At 44.8% G+C, this 15,238-nt stretch overlaps 1 non-coding gene across 1 annotated transcript; it reads left to right on the plus strand.

Annotated features, from left to right (window-relative positions):
• The first annotated feature begins 2,105 nt into the window (after window positions 1-2,105).
• Window positions 2,106-2,212, plus strand: LOC122103428. The gene has a single exon (XR_006146751.1). It is a non-coding gene; the product is annotated as a U6 spliceosomal RNA (small nuclear RNA).
• Window positions 2,213-15,238: the final 13,026 nt, after the last annotated feature.

Below are 15,238 nucleotides of genomic sequence, written 5' to 3' on the forward strand. Positions count from 1 at the left end.
CCTCTCTCCGGGAAGCCCGACTTGCTTGAAGCTGCCGGTGTTCAGTTCTGTTTTGACGCTAATTTGCCTAGCTAGCTGGAGCATCTGCAATTAAAATGTTCTATGCAATTGTTAGCAAACCACTCTGAGATGAAAACCAGTTTTGTTCAAACCAAAATATATGGGGAGGGGGGGAGAAGGAAAGACAGAAAGGGAGGGAAGGCGGAGGAGAGGGAGAAGGGGAGACAAAAATAGTAAAGCTATCTGGAGTGCCAGGAAGCTGTTAGGAGCTGAGGGCCGGCCTCCGCTTTGGAGCAAGACCCTGCCTCAACCCTCTGTCGGGGGTTAAGTGGAACCCTGAGGTTAAGGAAAGCTGGCTTAATGCGAATGTGCCTGTTGGAACTGGAGGAGTCAGTCCGGGAAGGACTGAAGTTGAGTGGAGGGGCTATTGGCTGAGCCCAACCCGCTAGGTGCTTGCCCCTAGAGTGTGTCAGATACTGTACTACCGAGTTGTCCAACTCGTACAAAGAGGAGGAACAGCCAGACTCCAGATTATTATAAGTTATTTGTTTTTTGTTTTTGTCGGTTGTGGGGCTTGAACTCTGGGCCTGAACGCTGTTCCTGTGCTCTTCAGCTCAAGGTGAGTGCTCTACCGCTTGAGCCATAGCATCATTTCCAGTTTTCCAGTGGTTTACTGGAGATAAGAGTCTCATGGATTTTCCTGCTGGCTTTGAACCACGATCCTCAGATCTCAGCCTCCTGAGTAGCTGGGATTACAGGCATGAGCCACTGGCACCCGGCTGTCATGAGTTATTGTATCACACATTCCAAATAGTAAGAAATAGGAAACGTCTTTCTCCATTGTCCTTAAGTGCCCTCTGAGAGCCGCCCCACCCCCATACCCAAACATTTGATGAGGACAAGTGAGAGAAGGCCAGATCCCTAACTTCGGGGCCAACGAAGCAAATACGGTACCAGGAAGTTAAACCAGCTAAACCACCCCAGTCCTCGCATTTGGCAAGATGCAAACATAAGGAAAGAAAAAGAAAATTTTCTTCAAGGGAAATATGAGACCGAAAAAGAGCCTGGGCACAGGCCTGCCATAGAGAAGGCCGGTGGTTAGCCATGCCCGCCATCTTGGTTCGTCACCCTGGTTACAGAGCTTGGCCACAGGGTTAAATAGTGATGATTGGATGGCTTTCTGATGGATGGGCTTCTGTTTTCTGGTGGCTTTCTGACGGATGGGCCTTCTGTTTTCTGTCAGGTTTTGACAGTCTTTTGCCCTCTTGGGTTCTTATTCTCTTGGAGCCCCCTGTCCCCATTTCATTGTCAGACAGGTTTTGGTTTATTAGTGTAACCTGCTGCATTGCAGAAGCCACAATTCCTGGCCTGCCTTTCTAATAACCCGGAGTCTCTGCTGCCAGACACGGCTACAGTGTATAATGCCTGTCACATGATGGCAGAATGAATCTGAACTGTCATCTGTGATAAATGTCACAAGAATCAGAGCCATATCTGTAACAGACATCCCAAATTGGGGCCCAGCCGCCTGAACTTCATTCCTGGTTGTGTTTCTTTGGTCCACAGAGTATGGATTGTAAGTAAATAGAACTCTAAACAAGCTTTCGTGTAAAATTTGTATCTGAGGCTCTCTTACACAGTCAGATCTGGAATTGTTTTGCCTCCTGTAATTCTTGGCAACTAGAGTTTCTGTCTCTTTTATAGGGCTAGTTTCTAATCATGTGCCGCTGTCTATATTAGATCTTCAGAGAGACTCATAGACAACCTAGGACACACACACACACACAAACTTACCCAGATGGCAAGAACTAGAGCTTGAGATCCTCCTGGATCACATTCCCAATTGAAGTCGCTAACCACAGCTAAACGTATGGAGTTACAACACCAACTGAAGAAAGACGGCATTACCACAAAAGCAGAATTCATGGTATGTACTGATTGCTATTTCAAAACCAGCCTCTTTCAAAGGAACAATAAAAGGTTTTCAGCAATATAGAGCAGGAATGGTCAGAAAGCATAGCCTGACGGAAATATATGGCATGAAATGTAATTATGGAGACCAGGAACTAAGTAGGTAGCAAATGTGAAAAGGAAAAAAAAAATGGGTGCTCGCTTTGGCAGCACATACACTAAAATTGGAACGATACAGAGAAGATTAGCATGGCCCCTGCGCAAGGATGACACGCACATTCGTAAAGCATTCAATTTTTTTTTTGTTGCTTTGTATGTCCCTCCCCCACAGTATAACCCCTGCTTTCACTGTATTTGATGTTGTTATAATTTGTGGGGGGGGAAGGGATAAAACAAATTGTTTAACTAGGGATACTGGTGGATCCATTGCAACAATGAGATGTACAAGTCGTTATGTCGAAAACGAACTTTACAACTTTGGTGGGGGGGGGGAGGGAGGAGGATTCGGTGGGGGGCCAGGGGAGGATGGGAAGGGATGGGAAGGGGAAGCAAAGGAGGAGGCTACAATGCTTGATAAGAAATGTACTCATTATCTTGCCCATGTAACTGTAACCCCTCTGTACAGTATTTTTACACACACACACACAAAAATGGGCCCAATTTGTCTTACCTAGAAGTAGGGTGTACTACCATCCTGAACTCACAGAGCTGAGGATTTCCTGGGTTGCAGAACTTTTGAGATAAAACCAAGAAGTCTCAGAGAAACGCAAACTAAAAAAAAATCAAGAAGATAAAGAAATTAGAAGTCTGAAATTTCTTGAAAAGTTACAAAAGCTAGCAATAACACTGTTAGCACTTACATAACAGGAAATCCAAAGGAGAAAAGATTTTAAGAAATAATAATGAGTAATTTTCCAAAATTAAAGATCTGAGATCAGAAAAAGTCTAAACCCTCAAAGAAGTGGATATGTTGATTTTAATCACCCAAGACAGGGGGAAAGCTTTTAAGGCATCTGGGGAAAGAACAATGGGCTGGGAAGGTGGCTCAGTGGGTAGAGTGCTTGCCTTGCATGCATGAAGCCCTGAGTTCAATTCCTCAGCACCACATAAAGCAGAAAAAGCCAGAAGTGGTACTGTGGCTCTAGTGGTAGAGCACTAGCCTTGAGCTGACAAGCTGAGGGACGGTGCTCAAGCCCAGAGTTCAAGCCCCACAACGAGAAAAAAAAAATAAAGCTTACAAAAGCCCAAGCATGAAATATCAGCAAACTTCTCAACAGCATCCTTGGTGGCAACAAAGCCAGTGGTCATGTTTTTGTTTTGTTTTCTTTTAAAGTATTAAGAAGCAACAAACCTCAAACTTAGCATTTCATTCCACTCAACTTTCTGGACATGAAGTATACAATAAATACACTTGGGTATAGAAGACCTCAGTAAATACACTTGGGTATGGAAGACCTCAGTAAGTTTGTCACACAAGGTCCCCTCACAGTGAGCTTTTGGGGAAAGAAATGTTTCAGTGGGAAGAAAAAATAAATATCGGAGCATATCAGAACATATATGGACATACAGGCATTTAAATATCTTGGTAATGCCTGTGTACTATGTTCTAGAGGAAGAACCAAACATGTGTAGTGTTATAATTCAGAGCATAAATCCCCACTCTGAACATAGCAAGGGCTGAAGAGGATTGAGGAACTGGGCTGAGAGCAGATAAAAGTAGATGTTGATCTGCATAAAGAATTAATAGAGAAAACTGCAGGGCACCGGTAGGACATACCTGTAATCCTACTTCTAGAATTAGCCATCGGCCATTTCTCCAAGGAAAAGGGTTCATTTTCTTTTTTAATTGGACAGTGATATTAGAATCTAAGATCTTGGGGCTGGGAAGGTGGCTCAGTGGTAAAGCGCTTGCCTTGCATGCATGAGGCCCTGGGTTCGATTCCTCAGCACCACATAAGCAAAAAGAAAAAAAGCCAGAAGTGGTGCCGTGGCTCAAGTGGTAGAGCGCTAGCCTTGAGCTGAAGAGCTGAGGGACAGCGCCCAGACCCAGAGTTCAGGCCCCAGGACCGGACCCCCCCCCCAAAAAAAAAAAATAGAATCTAAGATCTTGACATTAGAAGTACTTTTTGAAGGTTCTGGAGTATTATTAGGTTATATTAAGGCAATAGACTCCTGGAAGTGTGTGTGTGTGTGTGTGTGTGTGTGTGTGTGTGTGTGTGTGTGTGTGTGTGTGTGAACCCAAATATGCACACTATTTATAAATTTTCCACAGACAACCATCTGTATCTGTTAATATGATGTTGCCAACCCTAATCCATCACTACACACATGGATCATTCCAGACTTTTCTTCTTGCTTATGTTTAAACTCCCACTCAAACATCCACTACCCATTCATTTACTTAATTTTTCCAAGTAATGGGTACATTAAATTCAGTACTATTTTTATGTTTTTGCCATTATTTTCATGTTTTTTTAGTCTGTGTGTTTATAATAGCTAATACAATCATGTCTGATATTTCTGGACTTATGTCTATCAAATCATACATATTGTATATCCCTGTTAGTCAAAGTTTGACTCAGCAAGTCTTAGATGTTCAAACCTGGCATATTGCTGAGAAATGTCTCAGCCTTGATCAGATCCTGGCCGATGACCCGAGTCCTTAGAACTTCCTGCCTTAAGGGCTGGGAAGGTGGCTCAGTGGTAGAGCGCTTCCCTTGCATGCATGAGGCCCTGGGTTCGATCTCAGCACCACATAAGCAAAAAGAAAAAAGCCGGAGTGGCGCTGTGGCTCAAGTGGTAGAGTGCTAGCCTTGAGCTGAAGAGCTGAGGGTCAGCGCCCAGGCCCAGAGTTCAGTCCCCACGACCGGACCCAAAAAATAATAATAAATAAAATAAAGAACTTCCTGCCTTATTCAAGAGGCGTTATTCCATGTGTGGAAAGGGAACAGGGAAATCTTCTCTGGATAACTAATATGTGCTATTTTTCTGAATGCATTGTTTAGTCAGACACTGATGGCTCACTGCTGTAATTCTAGCTACTCAAGGAGGTGAAAATCACAGTTCAAAGCGAGAAAAGTCCACGAGACTCTTACCTCCAATTATCCACCAGACAATTGGAAGTGGTACTGTGGCTCACATTGAGCAAAAAAGCTCAGGGTTAGTGCTCAGGCTCTGAGTTCAAGCCCCATGAAGAAAGAAAAGAGAAGAAAAGAAAAGAAAAAGAAAGAAAGAGAGAGAGGGAAAGAAAGAAAGAGAAAGAGACAGAGAAAGAGAGAGACAGAGAAAAAGAGACAGAGACAAAATGGTGGGGAGAGGAAGAGAGAGAGGGAGGGAGGGAGGCAGGCAGGCAGGCAAGAGCAAAGCATTGCTCATTGTGTTGCTGCACCAACTTATGCTGACACTGGTTTGATCTGTGGTGGGGCCTCAGGTCGTGCTGCTGTGGTGAGTGGTCTGTGGTGGAGCTGGAGACAGTGCGGTCAGCTAGGGGACGCTGTGCATCTACATGACCAGTCCCCTTTGCCTGCAAAACTGCTGGCTATCAAGGCTTGAGGAAGCTGTCTTGGACAGCTACCCCTAACTTTGCGTGATACAGCATTGCTGAAAGAACGAAGTGCTATCCCGTGGCCCCAAGGCCCTGAGAATTGGAAACTTGTGCCTGAATTTCCCTAGACATTCGTGGATGGGTCTTTTTGCCTTTACTGACTTGAGTCTGTATAGTTACCAGGTAACAAACAAGAGGTAACTATAAGTAAAGTAGTTACTCTGACTTCTGTTGAGAGATTTCCTGGTTAATAATTGAACCCAAGTGTAGGTTTGGCGTTCTACTGACAAGGATCACACATTTTCTGTATTTCATACTTGATCCTTCTAAACTTATTGGCTGTGGGCACTTTGAACGTTATTTTGACAAGGATCTAGGTGGGGGAGTCTTCCACGAAAGAGGGCTGAGTTGTGTTTTGCAGGCAGGCAAATTTCTTGCTTTATTAGAGGGCACTGAGTTGCTCTTGGGCCAGATACGACTCTATGTGTTCAACAAGATTTCTCAAACATTTCCCAGCTATGGGGTTGTTTGGTTGTCACCTCCTAAGTCGTTTTCTCTGCCTGACTTTCTGAGTGTTGAATTGTACCATAGTTCTTCCTTCTTCTGGTTTAAATTTACAGTGTTTCAGTTAACCATGGTCTAGAAAAAAATGTCTAGAAATAAGCAATTTATGAATTTTAAGTCGCATGCCATTCTGAGTCGTGTGGTGAGATCTCCCACCATCTCACCTGCCCACAAACCATCCTTCTATCCCGAATATCCGTAATAGACGTGCCAGCAGCCCATAACGCCAGCCAGTGGATGTTTCAGTTACTACACTGACAACTTAAGTATCATGGTGTTTGTTTCCAATAGCCGTCAATTTAATCAATAAAGTCTCCAAAGGGCAAGAATAATGTTTGAAATTTTAGAAATATCAAAGAGAAGCTGCAAAGTGGAAGTGGAAGCTCTTCATTTAATAAGAAGCTGTGTGCAGTAGTGCATGTGTATAATCCACGCGGAAGGCAAGAGGAAGGCAGCAAAGGAGCGAGTCTGAGCTATGTATCAAGACCTTGTTTCACAAAACAAACTCAAATATTACACACACAGTCCTAGGATGTAGCTCAGTGGCAAAAAGCTTGCCTAACTGCAATGGGTTCGATTCCCAGTACTAAAAAAGAAAAGACACCCCCCCCCCCAAATACAGCTAAAAACATTAATAAGGACAGCAAACATCGTATGCTGTGTTTGCTAAGTGTAGACACTAGAAACAAATCTTCAGGAAATTGTGGGGATGGAAGAAGAATTCTGTGCTCCATTTCACGTTGTGTCTGAAGCAGCACAAGTTACAGCCATTGTGTGTGATGAGTGCCAATTCAGATGGAAAAGGCTCCAGTGTTTCACGTGGAACACTCGGCAAATGGGATGGCAGTGCATTGTACTAGAAAGCACCGGACCCACACAAACCAAGGCACATGCTAAGGCTCAGCCCTGATCTGCAAATGTAAGGAAGATAACGTGCGTTTTGCCACTGAGGTTCCAGCATCCCCTGGGAGTCTTGGAACAGCTCTCTCAGATTAAGGGGACCACTGTATTCAGACAAAGCCTCAAGGTGGCCCCTATGAAGACGGCTGGAATGCTCTCTTACTTACAGCCCGCTCTTCCTCCACCCTGCAAATCCCACCAACCTCAACCCTTCCAAACCTGGTCTCTGTCTCATCAACTCAGTCAGACTCCTAAGAGTCTGTTGCTGGGCACTGGCTCTCTCACTCGCCTTGTGGTCCACGAAGAATGGCCAGGTAGAAAGCAGAGTTCTATTGGGAGGATCTAAAGGTGCTCATGTACTTTATGCATTACCTAGACATATATGTAAAAAGGCAAATGTGGCCCCCCATACTCTATCCTGGCAGGACACAGAATGTGATCTACTGTTCTAGTTGCAGGGGATTGTTTAGATTAATTACACTGTGTAATACAAATTCTGCATGCATATAGAAATGAATTTATGAATGCTTATGAATTCTATAATGTATTGTTATTCTGTATAGATATTTATGTCAACGGTAATGATTTTTCTGTTTTTTTATTTTTTCTTCTCTTATGCATCAGTTTGGGCTTCCAGGAGTAAGAATTGGTAATAATAGATGTTCCTTCTCATCTGTTTTAAAAGGACTACTTAACTAATTTCCATGTTTGTGTCTCGGTGTTGTCTAAGTCCTACATTGTGGTTGAGAAGAACACTCCATAATTTTATGGTACTACAGATGAATGACTGCCTGACCAGCCTAGCTAACCAATCAGGTGCGTGTATCCTTTCCACTAACATATACTTGTCTAGCATACAGGTCGTCCAATCAACTGATCATGTGACAGGGACATGTCTCCAGTCGCTGGGCTTGCAGTGAGAATTGTGCGGGTCTGGGTAGCCTGAATGGCCAAGGTTTCTAACCTCTGTAGCATTTGCATTGCTCCTGCATACAACTACCTGCTGCTGATACAGGCCTCCATCTTAAAAGACTGAGAGTGAGCTATGCAAGTCATTACAGCTTACTTTAGTATTACTGTAGAGTGATTACGTGTAGACATGTTAGCTGTCACCCGGTGTGTGTGTGTGTGTGTGTGTGTGTGTGTGTGTGTGGTTAGGAATCGTCCAGTGCCAGGAACCACTGGCAGTAGTGTCACGAGGCACATGAGCACAGGTGTTTGGGACTGACATTGCCAGCACGTTCAGCTCTGTAATGTTCTCCTGTTTTTGGTGACATTTATTTTTATTAAATAAATTTTATATAAAAAGGAGTGCTTCTGTATGATGTTTGCTGTAACTGATTTTTTAGATACAACAGAAATAGAAATTGAAGTTGTCTTTTACTAGTTTATAGTCTGAGTAAATGGAAAACGCCTTTCCAATAATGCTGATTTTCTGATCTCCAGAACCTATAAGTACTTGATACAGCAAAAGCAGAAAATTGGTTCTCTTTCCTCCTCCCCCCTGCCAATGCCAGGTCTTGAACTCACTGGCTCAGTTCATTCACAGCTGGTACTCCACCACCTGAGTCATGCCTCCATGGCAGGTTTTTATTGGCTATTTAGACAGAAGAGGCTGCCTGGGAAGGCTTCAAACCATGATCCTCAGATCTCAGCTTCCTGAATTACAGGATTACAGGTAAGTGCTACTGGTGCTAAGCTGGCACACTTTTTTTTTTTTTTTGGTGGGTTGTGGGGCTTGAACTCTAGGCCTGAACGCTGTCCCTCAACTCTTCAGCTCAAGGCTAGTGCTCTACCACTTGAGCTACAGCGCCACTTCTGGTTTTCTGGTGGTTTATTGGAGAAAAGAGTTTCACGGACTTTCCTGCCCAGGCTGGCTTTGAACCGTGATCCTCAGATCTCAGCCTCCTGAGTAGCTAGGATTACAGGCGTGAGGCACCAGTGCCCAGCTTGGCAAACTACTTTTTATGGTAATAGATGTGATTGCTAAGAATCTTGAGTTGGGGAGATTATTCTGATTTGTCTGGGGGTAGGCCCACATACATTGGCTCATGAGTAAATGGCAAGGAAAGCAAGAGATGTGAGAGGAGTGCTGAGCCAGGAAACTATGGCAGACTGGGATTCCATGCAAAATTCCACCTCCTGATGATACAGGGAGGGGCTGATGGACAAGGAATTCAGGAGGCCTCTGGAAGATAGGAAGGAAATAAGACTCACCCCTAGAGGGGGGCTGGGAAGGTGGCTCAGTGGTAGAGTGCTTGCCTTGCATGCATGAGGCCCTGGGTTCAATTCCTCAGCACCACATCACAACAAAAAAAAAAGCCGGAAGTGGCGCTGTGGCTCAGGTGGTAGAGTGCTAGCCTTGAGTGAAGAGCTGAGGGACAGTGCACAGGCCTAGAGTTCAGGCCCCATGACCGGACCCAAAACAACAACAAAAGACTCATGCCTAGAGCCTCCAGTTGAGTTCAAAGCAGCCTTGCCAACATCTTGATTTCAGCCCCAGTGAAACTGAACTTGGACTCCTGATCTTCAGGATGATACATTGGTGTTGCTTTAAGATAGTACAGCTTAAGAAGTTGTTAGAGCAGCAGTGAGAAATGAATATACTATTATGCTTGGGGATTTATTACAGGATTTCCTTAGGGCTCTAAGAGCAGTCCTTGGGAGGTGGCTGATCCGGCTGCTCCCAGGTGCCTGTGCGTGCTTCTCTTGCAAGGACACAATATGGTCTTGGGGCAGCAAGTCCCTGCCTGGAGCTGGATTATGCTTGTCTCTGAGAAACTTTCTACTTGCTGGTTTTGGAAAAGGAATTTTTCTCATAGTTTCCTGGGCTATAGGGAGAAACGTCTTTATTTCCATTTCATTCTAATTCTGCATTGTGGTCCTCTGAGGGTCCAGCTTGACATGAAGAGACTCTCCTCCTTTTAGATTTCTTCACTGAGCAACTCTAGGCTTTGCCCAGGAGGTTATAAGCCTGAAGTTCAAGTTCACATGAAATTCAAGTTTACATGGAATGAAGTTCAGGTCTGCAGAGAAAGTGTTCCCCAGGCAAAATCAACTTGGGGATTGTGCTTGTCTTTCTAAGTTTTGCGTTTAACATTTTAACTGATTTTGTTTCTTTTGGCCAGCATTTGATGTTTGTTTTCAGTAGCAGGACTGGTTTTGAATTCATCATATTGCAGAAATCTGTTAAAACTTTTTATATTCTGAATTTGTCCAATCCAATTCCTCAACTTTTTGCTTATTTGACTCTACAGTCTTTTCTTTCTTCTGGCTTCTTCTTGCTATGTTTTCTTTAAATATAATCTTATTTGCAATTGATTTTTTTTTTTGGGGGGGGGTTAGATTTCTCTGATGATTGCTTTCCTTTCAGTGACTTTACCTTGTCAGTTGCCTGGCAGAAAGCCAACCCATTATCAATTTAAAACACTCTCGGCTTGAGGTTTTCACATCACCCAGGTATTGTGAGTTGGACCACAAACCTGTTAGAGGTCTGACCTGTGGTCACAAATATTCAGGAGAACGTTTCCCCTATCTATACTTAGTCCCAATGTCATGGCAGGCAGAGGTCCCCGCTTCCCTTTCCTACTAGGTCTGCCACCTCCCTTCCCATTCCTAGCCCCGTGCTAGTGATAACGTTTGGCCTCAGTTCTCTGCAAAGTTTTCCTGTGATTCTGTGTAACCTGCTCACCTTGAGCCCCACGCACTTACCTTGATCAAAGCATGGGAAGGCAAGGCCAGGGCTTGACCAGCAGAAACTGGTGGATGCCCTGGCTTTCTGGGCTTGCTGGAGTCTCGCTTCTGTTTGGGTTGCTGAGGGTTGCTTTTCCTTCCTACTCAGTGACAGACTTTTAAAACATAAATACTTAAAATATTATTGACAGATGAGAAGTACTTTGAGGGGGGTTAAAATCTGCCATCATATTAGAAATCTATCATTTCAAAATGTTGGCTGTTCCTAGGATACGGAGGAGAGAAAAGGCCATGGCGCTGGGTCCTCCTGACCTCCAGGAGTCTCATTCACCCTTTGGATAAGATTAGGTTGCATTCCACTACCCGTTCCCACCCTGGAGGGTCATGTCTCCCTCCTCCACCTTCCATTCGCTTTTATAACTCTTCATTACCAGTGCACTCTTCCCTACAAAGAATTTAATGTGAGAAATAAGACAAAGTGGCACGGCACATACCTTTTTTGGGTCAGTTGTGGGGCCTGAACTCAGGGCTTGAGTGCTGTCCTTGAGCTTTTTCCACTCAAAGCTAGCATTCTACTACTTTGAGCCACAGCACCACTTCCGGTTTTCTGGTGGTTAACTGGAGATGAGTCTCATGGACTTTCCTACCAGAGCTACATAGAACTGTGATCCTCAGATCTCAGCCTCCTGAGAAGCTAGGCTTACAGGTATAAGCTACCAGCACCCAGTGACACAGGAAAAAGTTTGTGTGTGTGTGTGGGTACTTGTGCCTCATGCCTGTAATCCTAGCTACTCAGGAAGGTGAGGTCTGAGGATCATAGTTTGAAGCCAGCTTGAGGAATAAAGTTTGTGAGACTTTTGGTTTTTTTTGGGTCGGGTCGTGGGGCCTGAACTCTGGGCCTGGGCGCTGTCCCTCAGCTCTTCAGCTCAAGGCTAGCGCTCTACCACTTGAGCCACAGCGCCACTTCCGGCTTTTTCTTTCTTGCTTATGTGGTGCTGAGGAATTGAACCCAGGGTCTCAGGCATGCAAGGCAAGCGCTCTACCACTGAGCCACCTTCCCAGCCCCAAGTTTGTAAGACTTTTATCTCCAATTAATCATCAAAAAAGCCAGATTGAGGTTCAAAGCTAGCCCCAACAGGAAAGTCTGTCAGAATCTTTTTGTGTGTGCCAGTCATGGGGCTTGAATTCAGTATACTGTCCCTGACTTTTTTTTCTTAAGGCTAGTGCTTTACCACTTGAGCCACACCTCCACCTCTGGCCTCTTTGTACTTAAGAGAAATGAAACTCATGGACTTTGCTCAGGCTGGCTTTGAACCTTGAGGGTCAGATCTCAGTAGCTGGGAGTACAGATGTGAGCCACCAACACCCAGTTTAGGAGAATCCTATCTCTACATAACCAGTAAAAACTCGGAAGTGGAGCTCTGACTTAAGTTACTGGGAATGACAGGTGTGTCCACCATACCCAGGCTTTCAACTTCCCTTGTAGCTGTGATAATAGGCCTGTACTACCACACCCAGTCATTGGTTGGGTGAGATGGAGTCTAGCATAATTGTGATCCTCTGATCCCTACCTCCCATATAGCTAGGATTATAGGGTTGAGCATCACACATAGCCACCATCAGCTTTTAATACTTCCTGTTGGTTATACTCCATTTTGCTTCTGTACTTTAAATTGTTAAAACATCCCAGAATGTATATTTCCTGACAAATCTCAAATTTTCATTTCCCAAATTGGAAGAGGATGATTAGTTTTGGCTAAACAATGCTTGAGGTTTTTCCTCTGGTTAAAAAAAAACAGTATCAGGTGCCAGTGGCTCATGCTTGTAAATCATAGCTACTCAGGGAGGCTGAGATTTGAAGCTAGCCTGGGCAGGAAAGTCCTTGAGATCCTTATCTCCATCTAAGGGGGGTGGGGGAGGGAGACGGGACCGGAGGAGTAGCCAGAAGTGAAGCTGTGGCTCACTAGCCTTGAGCAAAGCTCAGGGCAGCAGAGTTCAAGCTCCAGGGACAATGCCCAGGCCCCCAGTTTAAGCAGTAGGGCAGCACCTAGGCCCTGAGATCAAGCTCAGGACCAGCACGTGTGCATACATGCATGTGGGCGCGTACACACACATTCCAATAGCCAGTAATTATCAAGTTGCTTCTTATCCATACACACAATTCTTCCAGCTATACTGAGCTTCCCAATAGAACTAGCCAGATAGTTAATCTTTTTTATTTTTATTTTTTGTCGGTCCTGGAGCTTGAACTCTGGGCTTGGGTGCTGTCCCTCAGCTCTTCAGCTCAAGGCTAGCACTGTACCACTTGAGCCAAAGCACCACTTCCGGTTTTCTAGTGGTTTATTGGAGATAAGAGTTTCACGGACTTTCCTGCCCGGGCTGGCTTTGAACCGAGATACTCAGCCTCCTGAGTAGCTAGGATTACAGGTGTGAGCCACTGGCGCCCGGCCCAGATAGTTAATTTCGAACGAACTAAATTGAGATAGTTAAAATTTTGCAGTTACACTAGCCATAGTTCAAATGAACAAGTCATGTAGTGCTAGTACAACAGAGAAAAAGAGCATTTCCTCTATTCTAGGAAGTTTCACAGTGAGTGTTGTTCTAGACTATTTTTTAATCTAGAACTAGATCCTATGGCTTACTCCCAGGAATGGTTTAATAGGGCACAGGCCAATTGAAACCACGTTCATGGGCATGTCTTAAACTCTAGGATGCAAGTTTCATAACTTACAATTTGTAATAGTTCTGATGACTGCTGCCCATTCCGATTGTTTTCTGAATTAGCAATCTCCAGTTTCTTTTCTTTTCTTTTTTTTTTTGGTCTGGTCGTGGGGCCTGAACTCTGGGCCTGGGCGCTGTCCCTCAGCTCTTCAGCTCAAGGCTAGCGCTCTACCACTTGAGCCACAGTGCCACTTCCGGCTTTTTTCTTTTTGCTTATGTGGTGCTGAGGAATCAAACCCAGGGCCTCAGGCATGCAAGGCAAGAGCTCTACCACTGGGCCAACTTCCCAGCCCCTCCAGTTTCTTATTTATTAAATTCCTTCCTCCTCCCTTTTGGAGGTTAGAGTTGGGAAAGAGAAATTTTCAATCAGGTCATCTGGGTGTTAAAAAGCAGGAGTAATGTCATATTCCATTATGTAAATCAAAAGACCGGGTAAGTAGAGATTAGGCAGCCTCTTAGGGTTTCTGTATTTTGGTTCCCCTCCCCAATTCAGGCTTAGCTGCATTCTGAAATGAGAAAAATGTACATCCTGATCATGAATTCTTTTAGGCTTAAGCTAGCTCAGATTCATTCCGTGTATTAGGAGAAGCAGAATCCTAACTACAACATGTACATGCATACCATATACAGTATAGAGGAATATTGACATTTTCACATTGTGTACAACTTTGTGTCTACTTTGCCCCTGGATATCCTATCTTTCACTTTTTGTTTTTGACACAGGTCCTGCAATCCCTTTGCCGGTGCTGGACCTGACTGGCAATGCCTCTGCCTCCCTAGAAGCTGTGATGGTGGGTGCGGGCCAGCTTACCTGCTTTCCTTCTCATCTTGAGTCCACTTCTGCTTCCCTCCCCCCCCCCCCCCCCCATTAAGCTATGCCCTCTGCTACCTTTTTGGAAATGGAAGCTTTATTGGGTCAAATTTGGTAACATGTTAACTGACTTGTTATCTTGTGTTGCATTTTAATCTCAGGCTCCAGTTATTCAGTAACCACTGCTCTCAGGTACAATTGAATAAATACGTCATATTGGCCAGAGCAGGGAGTTTTGACTATGGAGAAACTGGCTTGAGCAGACCAGCATGCTTTTGGTCATGGAATGACTAAGAGACACAGCTTCCGGGGTCAGCTATGAAAAGCAGCAACCATGCTGAATGTAGACTCACTCTCGGGAGGTTGAAAGCCCTGCTGGCGGCTAAGCTACAGAGAGGAGGCCACCTTGGAAGTGCCAGGAGTTGGGGTGGCAGGCAGGGCCTCTGGGCCCTTAGAAAAGTTTCTCTTGTCTCAACAGCACTTGGAGAGTTGTTACGGGGATTTGAGGCGGCGGTGATCCCATGTGATGGATCTGGAAAAGGCCTTTTTGGGTACTTACTGTCTGCAGAATGAATTATGGCGAGCTAAGCCATAATTAGTTAGCAGGCAGATTACCACAGCTCCGCCAGGGAGGTACTCAGGCAAGGGGAGGTGCTGGTGCTGGAGATTCAGAGGGTGGAAATGCCCAAATCTTACTGTTCAGATGAGCTCTTACCTGTTAAGTAGTCATCCCACAGTAAAGCTGTCAGTGAGTAGATTTAAAAGACTCTAAAAACGTCAGAGCCTTTTTTCCCCCACCTTCATATGGCTCTGAGCTGGGCTCTTAAAACCTACGTGGACTCAAATAGGGCCCCCGGCTTAGACCTGCAGTCGTTTTCAGCTCCCTCTTTGGACAGAACTAACTTGGGAAGTGTTGAAAACTGGCATTCAACAAGAAGACAGCTGGGGACTCCAGCAATACACCCTGAGCTTTTTTTTTTCCCGGTCGTGGATCCTGAACTCTGGGCCTGGGCGCTGTCCCTGAGCTCTTCAGCTTAAGGCTACCACTTGAGCCACAGTGCCACTTCCGGTTGGTTTTCTGGTTCATTGGAGAT

The sequence above is a fragment of the Dipodomys spectabilis genome, unplaced genomic scaffold (assembly GCF_019054845.1).
Source record: "Dipodomys spectabilis isolate Male_0828 unplaced genomic scaffold, ASM1905484v1 ptg000001l, whole genome shotgun sequence".
NCBI classification, from domain to species: domain Eukaryota; kingdom Metazoa; phylum Chordata; class Mammalia; order Rodentia; family Heteromyidae; genus Dipodomys; species Dipodomys spectabilis.